We start from the raw sequence: 10,215 nt of genomic DNA on the forward strand, positions 1-10,215 counted from the left end.
TCGCTCAGTAAGTGAAGTTGCAGGAGGTATGGGTGTAGTTGTGTCTTATGGGGACTGTTGTTGTCTCCCACTCAATTAGACACAAACCACAATCGAATAACCTTCAAAAAACTTGTCAGTCTTGCAGGTCCTGAGTGTCCTTGGGGTTGCTGAAAAGCAGAACAGGTTCTTAAGCCCCAGGAATCTGCAAGAGCGCTCTCTCTTTAAATATCCAAAATAGTCAAGCTGCTTTTTAAACCTACAAAATGGCAGCATCCTCCAGACCGGCAAAAATCCACAGCTCAGCCCACCTTTCTCTTCACCTTCTCTGTTTGTTGCCCAGCCACCGTGCACAGTCCTCCATAGAGTCCCTGGTAGCAGGTTGATTTTTAGGTTAATTCTTAAATCCTACCACCACTCGGGAATCTCCAAGCTGTCTGTGCTGTCAGGATCACTCAGGATTGCTGCCAGACCACAGCTCTGTATTTCCCCTTTTTTGGTATTTTCATGCAAATTCTTCTGCTAGTTGGGGTTTAATTCACTTCTATACCCTTCCCTTCAAGGCTCAGGGGTCCAGGATTATCTTCCGTGCCTATGTTAATTGGTTTCCCTTTTCTTTGTTGAAGAGGGGGTCTGTGCAGTCTTTCTGCCTAGTCTGCCATCTTGCCAGAACTCCCCAATATACAAAGTTTTGACAAGCATATTTCTACATGTGTATTTATATGTGTTCTAAATACATCCATGATTACTATAGTGGAGCATACAAGGGGCAAAGTTATGAAAATTTCTTAGTTATAACCAAACACTTTTGGGGGAATAAGTCTCTTGGGCTGCTGTCTCAAGACCATAGTCTCAGGGGATATCAAGCTCAATTGACATAACACAGTCCATAAAGAAAATGTTCTGCATCCTACTTTGGTGAGTAGCAACTGGGGTCTTAAAAATTTACAAGAAGCCATCTATGGTGTAGCTATTGGTCTTTCCCCATCTGGAGCAACAAAGAGTGAATAAAATCAAACTTATGTAAACAATTAGTCAAAAGGACTAAATGACCACATGAACCTCCACTTCCATGATCCTGAGACCAGAAGACCTAGATGGTGCCCAGCTACCACTGCTAACCACTTTGAAAAGGATCACAGTAGAAGGTCGTGGATAGAAAAATGTGGAACAAATCTCAAAATAAGAAAAAGACCAGGATTATTGATCTGATAGAAACTGATGTAACCATGAACACTATGGCCCTTAGATACCCTTCAAGCCTGGAACTGAACTCACCCCTATAGCTCAACTTTTAGCCAAACAATATATAGGATTATAAGGTGAAAAATAACACCAGGGAGGTACACACCTCTTAGAACCATAAGAGGTCAAAAAAGGTAGTATTTGCCCAGGGAAAAGCTCAGAAGGCATGAAGGAATAGGAAAGAAAGGAGAATAGAAATGAGAAACACAGGGAAGAGATGGGAAGAGTGCTGTTTCATTGTGGGGATTGTGATCAATGTCACAAAACAAAATGTGAATGAATTGTTGAATGGAAACCAATTTGCTCTGTAAATTTTTGCCTAAATCATAACAAAAAGTTAAATAAATAAATAGAAAAATGAAAAAGAAATAAGCTCTATCAATTTCTATTTACAAAAAATAACAAAGAAAAAGAATATTACAAATAAGATCAAACCCACCAGCCACTCCTCAGATGGAAGGTTGGGCAATCTACTTCAGTAGTGATAAGGCCTCAGAAACCCAAGGAAGGGTCACTATGAGTCAGCTCTGACTCAACGGCCCATAACAACAACAAAATAAGATGTAAGGGAGTGTATTCTTTCAGAATCCTATGCTTTTTCTAATTTTCTCACTTTTCCTTCAGCAGGGAAAAGTTATGTTTAAGCTATCAATTTAAAGGAAAATATTTTCTCATTAAAATAATATGTTCTTTTCCAGCTTCCACATCAAATTTTTATCCTCTTGAATACATGAATCTTTGACTTTTGTTTTTTCATTTTTTTAAGAGCAAAACTTTTTTTTTTTTAAGACACTAAGGGTCTCTACTAGTTGCATTGTGTCGTTAAAATATTACCCTTTCTCATGAAAATGTGGAAAAGATAACTGTCTTAATTTCTTAGTGCTGTTGTAACAGAAATACCACAAGTGAGTGGCCTTAAAGAATAGAAATTTGGACGCCTTAACTCAGGGTGTGGGTCTGGGGAGAGGTCCTTATCTATTTCACCTTTTGATTCCTTGGTATCTTCACATGGCTTATACCTTCCCCATCTGTATTTGCTTGTCTGTGTCTATGCTGCTCTTTTATTACTCAGAAGTGATTAGAATTAGGACATATTCTATGTTGAGATGACCTCATTAACACAACCAAGAAAATCCTATTCACAAATTCTAACACATATTTTGTAGGACACAATTCAATTCATAACATACACCTTCCTAAGATTTTCAAACAATTCTGTGACATTTTCCTTTTCTCTTTGTCTGCTTCATGTTGTGAGCTCATGCATTACTACTATTTCCCATCTGTCTTGCAAAAACAAAGCTCTGGTACATTCACTCCTCTCCTAGGTGTTTGGCAAAACTCAGAGAGAAAGTAGTCTCACTTTTTTCATAGGCCATCTTACCTCCTCCCTGACTTCTCCTATAAGCAGATGGAAATGCTCCTGGTCTTTCCCTACTACCCTACTTGCCATCTCACCAGCTGATCTTCCTACTTGGGCTTCCTGATGGGTGAGAGAGGGAAAAATGGCTACACTTAAAATGCTGGGTCAGAAAGAAATCAGCAGAGCAGCTTCCCCTTGGTGACAGAAGAAGCAGAGTAACTGAGAGATGAAGTTGGGAACAGATGTTTGAGAACAAAAAATTAAACTCAAACATTCAAGCAGCCAAGATACAAATTGTTGGCCAAGTGGAATACGTAAAACTAAAGAATTGGGAAATTGGAATGTGCAACAGGTGGTTGGGCTTAACTTCAAGAGTCCAAATGTAGGGTGAATCAGGTGAGTACTAGTTTATTATCAGCTCTGACACCATAAATTATTATTTAAGGCAAACAGTGTGGTTTCCTGCCTGGTTGGAAATTATGCAGACAAAGGAACTTATGAACAGCAAGACAGCTCTCAGCTGCCTAATACCTGGTGTAGTGGGATAATGTTTGTAGGTATTAACAGAGGTTCTTTCCACAGCTGGCTATTTCAAAAGTAATCAAACAAAAGTCTTTAAACCATTTAGTTATATGAAGAAATCAAAATTTGAAAATTTTTCAAAAATGGGGAAAATATTTCAAAAATGAAGAATTGATACACTTGAACTATGGTATTAAGAAAGAACATTGGACTGCCAAAAGAACAAACAAATCAGTCTTAGAAGAAATAGAAATAAAATGTTTCTTAGAAGTGAGGATGGCAAGCCTTTGACACACTTACTTTGGGCACATCGTCAGAGAGACCAATTGCTAGAAAAGGATGCCATGTTTGGTAAAATAGAGGACCAGCAATAAGGAGAGAAACCCTCAGTGGGACAGATTCACAATGGTGCAACAATGGACTCAAACACGCCAAAGATCATGAAAATATGCAGGACCAGACAATTTTTCATTCTGCTAATACATGAGGTCTCTATAAGTTGGAGTCAATGTGCTAGAAACTAATGATATTGAAATGTTACTAAATCTTGTGGCAAGGGAAAAGGCCTATGACAGGACAATTTAGAAATTCAGTTGAATATTTTCTAGGAAAGGAAAATGAGTAGATCAGGGTTCATCAACCCCAGCACACCCTGCTAATTGTCCCTGATAATCCTTTGTTTGGAGGAGGAGTGCGGTCCTTTGCACTGTAGGATGTTTCACAGCATCCCTGGCCTCTACTTATCAGAACCCAGAAGCACTTTCCTCCAGTGTCACCCAAAAATGTTCCCAGACATTGCTAAAAGTACCCTCGGAGCCAAAATTGCCTCAGATTGAGAACCGTGGTGTTAGGTTATCATTGCTAGGTTCAAATCCTCACAATTGGACCAAAAAGCAACATCATGATCAATGGAGAAAATATTGATGTTATGAAGTATTTCATTTTACTTGGATCCATTTTACTTGGCTCAATGCCATGGAAGCAGCAGTCAAGCAATCAAATAATGTATTGCATTAGACAAATCTGCTGCAAAAGACTGCTTTTGTTATAAAAGCAAAGTGTTAAAAAGCAAAGATGTCACCTTGAGGACTAAAGTGAACCTGACTCAAGCCATGGCATTTTAAATTGCCTCATCTGCATGCAAAACTGGACAATGGTTAAGGAAGACTGAAAAGGAATTGATGCCTTGGAATTATGGTGTTGGCAAAAAATATTGAACATACCATAAATTGCCAGAAGAATGAACAAATCTGTCTTGGAAGAAGCACAGCCAGAATGTCCTTAGGAATGAGGATGGTGAGACTTTGTCTCACGTACTTGGGACAAATTGTCAGAATGATGTCATGCTTGGTAATGTAATGGTCAGTGAAAAAAAGGAATACCTCAGTGAGATGGATTGACACAGTGGCTGCAACGATAGGCTCAAACAAAGCGACAGGATTGTGAGGATGGTGCAGGACTGGGCAGTGTTTCATTTTGTTGTATATAAGGGTGACTATGAGTCAGAACCAGCTGGAGAGCCCTTAACAAGCTCACATCAAAAAGATCAAAACTGTTAAACTCATGACAGATAAACTGCTGAGTAGGTGGCTGACTGGATTCCCAGAACCATTATTAATTAAAGTTCTTTAAGAAATAGCTTATCAGAAACTTTATCCGTAATGTCATGTTTCCTCCATAAAGAGGTCATAAGTTTCATCACACAAAAAGTTCTGCCCCAGATCAAGTTCAGGACAACTTTCTTCTATAATCTCCATTGACACACTTTTTTGTATTCGTTATCCTCTCCCCAAGCATGTAAGCAATAACTGTTACAGCTTTCCGCATGTGCTTCCCTTGAGCAAAGGAAGATACCGTGTTAAAAAAAAAAAAGTAAGGTGAATGAATTTCTAAATATTATTATTAAATGCTTAGCATGAGCAATCACAGGAAAGTTAAAATGCAAAAGCCAGACCTTCTATTTCAAGAGTCAGTTTTTTGGAAATCAAAACATGTTGAGTTCAAAGTTTGGGAATCTGGAACACTGTAGAGAGGATGCAAAACAGTAAGAACAGTGTTCTTACCCAGTATCTCTGGTTGGAATACAGAGATAAAGTTTGACGTGAAGAGTTGTCTCGGAAGAACTTTATTCTTGACCCCAAGCAGTTTAAAACACGGAGATAAGGGAGGTATGGATCAAAAAAAAAAAAAAAAAAAACACCCAGATCTCCAAGGACAGAAAGAATTCAGGAAACTTTCTCTCCTAGGACCTCAGCAATCTGCCTAACATGGGGAAATTCTAACACAGCAACAATGGAATGAGGGCAGGCCTAAAGAGACAGAGGGCCTGAGAAAGACACCCATGCCACCCACTTCACCTTTCTTCCTCAACTAAGCAGTGGTGTACGGCAGGCACTGAAGAGAGCTGAGGGCCTGGTGGCCAACTTAAAGAGAAAGAGGTGTCACTTAGCAGGACAAGATGACTCACAGATAAGACAAGCCTTTCAATAATACTTGAATATGATTATGTGAGCACGGAAAAGGAATGAAAGGATAATGACATTAGTTACTTGAGGGAGGAGGAAGAACAGGTAAAAGTAAGAATATAAACAAAAAACATTTTTAAATATGATCAATAAAAAGGAATATGATCATATTTAGGATAGTCATAACTATATGAAAGTTAATATAAAGAGAAACACAAAAGAATGGTCATTAAAATATTAAATCCTGAAAGCACAAAATGGTACAGTTTTAAATGTTTTTAACTTTCTTTTTTGTATTTTTTTTTAAAAAAATGCAACAAAAACATTATTATGATACAAAAAGAGGCTCTTATATCTTTACTCATCTCAATTGATCCTCATTTCTATCAATATATAGTCATATATTTTCTATTATCTCTATCTTATTTCCTTCATGAATTGAAAATCTCTCAAAGAGAAGCTGATATTCTACCTGAGGTGATGAGGGCTTGTAGCTTTGCAAAAAGTGGTGAGGATGATGACTGACTTTCTGTCAGCATAAACCATGAAGATTTAGGAAGTGACTTAATGTTATTAATTTTAAAAAGAATAATATACAGGAATGACTAATCCTTCTATTAATCTCAAAAATGTTTAGAAATATATTAATGTTCAGTGAAAACTTGAATCCCACGATTTTAGAGCAGCTTGATAAGCTTATCAAGGATTCAGAGAAGCACCACAACGATAATTAAAGGGTCAGAAAAATAAAATTTATGGAGCAAAATTAGAAGAAAGTATTGCTTAGCCAAGTGGTTAAAGAGAAACTGAAATGATCATTTTCACATATATAAAAACTTTTTTCTTATACAGAAGAAGGAGGCCAGATGGTTCCAATTTCCATTAATGATGTAACAAAGAGGGGACGAGGGTGGGGAGGAGAGAATTGCAAGAGCTGAGACATAAGTTAGACGCTGGTGACAAGATTTGTCAAACCTGGGATGAGTTACTAAGAGAAGTGGTGGGATTACCTCTTCTCTCTCCTAAAGGGAGCTTCCCTCAGCAGTCCGGAACAGCTAAAATGCAATCCTGTCTCAAGAGACCTGAACATTTTCATGACTTACCGGCTCTCTTTAAGTTATATGTCAAAGACAAATTTGGGCAAGGGTAAATTTAAAGCTAAAACAATTACATCTCCTCCCACTACTCTCCACCCCAGTGTCTAATAATGGGACACTTACTGTAAAAGTTTATGAGGCTGCATGGCAAAGATTGGCTCCAGCAGGCAATTTAACAAAGAAAATGGACCATGGTACAGCACAAACCTGGCTCCACTACACACAGATTTCAACAAAGAAATTTCATTGTGTCCTATAAACCTAATTAAAATGTTTTTGCTGGTTTCTTAAGCAATTTGTTTTACTTTGGGCCATTCTATTGATAAAGAATCTTAAAAGCACCCATAAAGTAGTCTTTTTGCAAAATAACTGTGTCTTACTTTTCAGCCTTATTTCATAAATAGTTGTTTTATCATTTGGGTCCTGAATATTGTAAATATTAAACTAATACTTGTTATAAAGCAACACTGAAGAAGAAATCAAGTCTTCCCAGTTCTGTATAATGCAATATTGAGAAACCTATGGAAACCAGACCCTGGTTAAAATTAGTAAAATTAAAAAAAAAAAAACCTTACTGCCATCAAGTCAATTCTGACTCATAGTGAACCCCTTTGGGTTTCCAAGGCAGTAAGTCTTTATGGGAGTAGACTGTCCAGTCTTCCTTCCACAGAGTGGCTGGTGGGTTTGAACCACCAACCTTCTGGTCGGCAGTCAAATGCCTTAGGCACTATGCCACCAGAGCTCCTTGGAAGTTAGTAAAGAGACTTAAAATGTCTTGGGATTAGCCAGTACTTATGGGTTGTAATTTTTTAAATGTAACACAGTATTTTAAGAACTATGTGTCAGTTATTACAGTATTGTCTCTTAGCTCCAAGCCTTTTATGCTTAGTTCATGTTGTTGGAGGTAAGGTTCTAAACCCAGTTTCTGCAAAGCTGAAACTTTGCCTTGTGAGGCTCCACCCTTAAGGGGCATTAGATGAAGATGGCCAGGCTGGTAGACAAGGAACGGATTTGATCCTTCCTGTTTGATTCTTGTTGCTTTTTGTATATTTGTAGTCCTTGGGAGTGTCACCTCAGCAGTGTTCTTCAGCCCAGCAGTGCAATTCCCTCCAGCCCTGGAGCACCAGGTTAAAAGAGTCTGCAATATTTCTAAACACCAGTCTCATGGCACCCACCTCAAACACAGAACACCAGCACCAGCTAAACAACCTCTTTTTCCAGGGGGTTTGAGTTTCACTCCCACCTGCCTCACCTCTGAACTTCTGTGTTTTAGTAATTTTAACCTCTGCCTTTTTACTACCGTGTTAGTTAAGGTCATAGCTGCCTCCTGTAGTTGCTACCTCTGGGACATATCAGTGTTCTTTTCTTCCCTTCCTTAATTACTTAGTTTACAATTCTCTGTATCAACTTCTCTCTGTTCAAATAACTGGTCTGGTTTCTATCTCCTGACTACACCCAAACTGGTACATTCTCAGAACCTTGTAGAACAGAAGACCCAGCATGGTAGTGACCAAATAATTGAATGGATCTGTTCAGGTATTCATAAGATATAAATGAAGATTACAGTGTAATACGGTAGGCTATGTTAAAAACAAATGCAGATTGTTATAGAAAGACAGGTAGAACCTCTAACCTATAGAGGAATAGTCAGCAAAGACTGAGGGTGGGCATAATATACGCAAGCATGAAGCAGTGTGGGGAAGGGCCAGTGAGGACATCTTTTGGTCTGAAATCTCCACTCTAAGATTTGAACCCTGTACTACCAAGCACTGTTGCTCCTGTATTTCTACTCTCCTTTTCTAGGTGTTTCTCTATGGTCATCCTTAAAGATGGGTGTGTGTGTGTGTGTGTGTGCATGTGCATCTATTTCCTTTATATTCTGAGCTCCTCAGAGAGGAAAATGGAATTTTATCTTTAACTCTGTGACTGTTCCAGTTCCTAGGAGGGCTCAAACACAAGAAACTTAGTTATTTGTACGAAACAACCTAGGACTCTGTTTGCCACAAATGTCAATCACATTGGAGGTGTGTGTGAGATGTTACAATGATACCTCAATGAGTATTATCAAAATAACCATAAGCAACATTTCCTGCCCAAGGGTTGTATGCCAAGGATTATCCTGATTGCTATGTCAGAATAGGACTGTGCTCCACTGGGTTTTTGAGGGCTAATTTTTCAGAAGCAAACCTTTGGGTAAATTCAAACCTCCAACTTCTCAATCAGCAGCCAATTGTGTTAACTTTTTGCATCATCTCCCCAGGACTCCAAGCTGTTTTTTACCCTATAATAAATCTATTTTTGCTTAAACTAAGTAGGAGACTTTCTGTACCCAGCCCTGACCAAAAACACCACATCAATGTCCACCTTGAAAAACATGCCTTTGGACACGCCTGTTCAGACTTGAGAACAGCGTGCACTTCTGTGGCAGAGTAAAAGTCCTTTTGCTTTGTTTTGTTTTTCTTAAAAATGAGTATTTAGTTTCTAGCATGTTTCATGATCAGTAAATTAAGTTTTGAAAACAAAGATTCCTAAAAATAAATATGCAATGATATCTCTTACTAGCTACATACAGAAAAAATGTTTTAAAAATCTAACCTATCTACATCACTAGGCAAAAATATGACTTTATTTATACTAGTATGCTCAGTGCGAGACTTGTAGGCACCTCAAGGAAAAGTTTGAATCATATTCTGTTTATTTTTGTTTTATTTTATAGTCCAAGCTAGAATTGAATACACTTTCCTTTGTCTAGTCTCACTTTAGCTTATATGAAACTAACTATGGAATTTGAGAAATCTTAAGGAGCCTTCTAAGACTCCCTTACAGCAGCCAAAGTGACAGTGAAACAGAATATACACTACACCCCTAATCTTACAGACTATTTTCTAGTCTCTTTCCAAATGGAAACAGTAAGTTTCATCATCTAAGGAAAGGGGATCAGCATTGAAAGTTAGTTTCATAAGCAGCATATAATTTTATAAAAATTGCGCATTCCTGACTGAGCCTGGATTGGACCAACTGGGACTGGTAAAGAGGAGGGGGAAGCCAATACATCAAGGCCTCCACATATGGATCTCAGTTCCTTAACCCACACACTCATCATTTAGGGCCTCAGATCTCAAGACTTAAAACATACCACTGCCAGGCTTCTCTCACCTCCATCTTTAATAGTGAAACCAGCTCCACCTTGGAAAAGGACTTGGAAGTAAGCCTGTCCTCATTTACCAATATTACACCTGGAAAAATGGATGAGCTTAACTCTTAATATCCTAGAAAGGGAAAGTGATCATATCCAGAAATAACTGCAAGAGCATAAGAGTTTATTTCCCAATTAAGGAAAAGAAGTAAGTAAAACCCTTTGCAGCAGGACGGGAAAGCAAGAGAAAGGGGATAAAAGCCAGGAACCCAGACAGAAGAGCAGTAAGCCCCAGGGATACAGGTGAGGAGAGACAACTCAGGGACGCCCAAAGCAGCAGGCAGGAAGAACAAGAGAAAGGGGATTAAAAGCCAAGAAGCCAGAGAGAAGAGCAGTCAGCTGAAGGGA

This window comes from Orycteropus afer, unplaced genomic scaffold (genome assembly GCF_000298275.1).
Source record: "Orycteropus afer afer isolate SDZICR_OR568_19922 unplaced genomic scaffold, OryAfe1.0 scaffold00002, whole genome shotgun sequence".
Taxonomy (NCBI): domain Eukaryota; kingdom Metazoa; phylum Chordata; class Mammalia; order Tubulidentata; family Orycteropodidae; genus Orycteropus; species Orycteropus afer.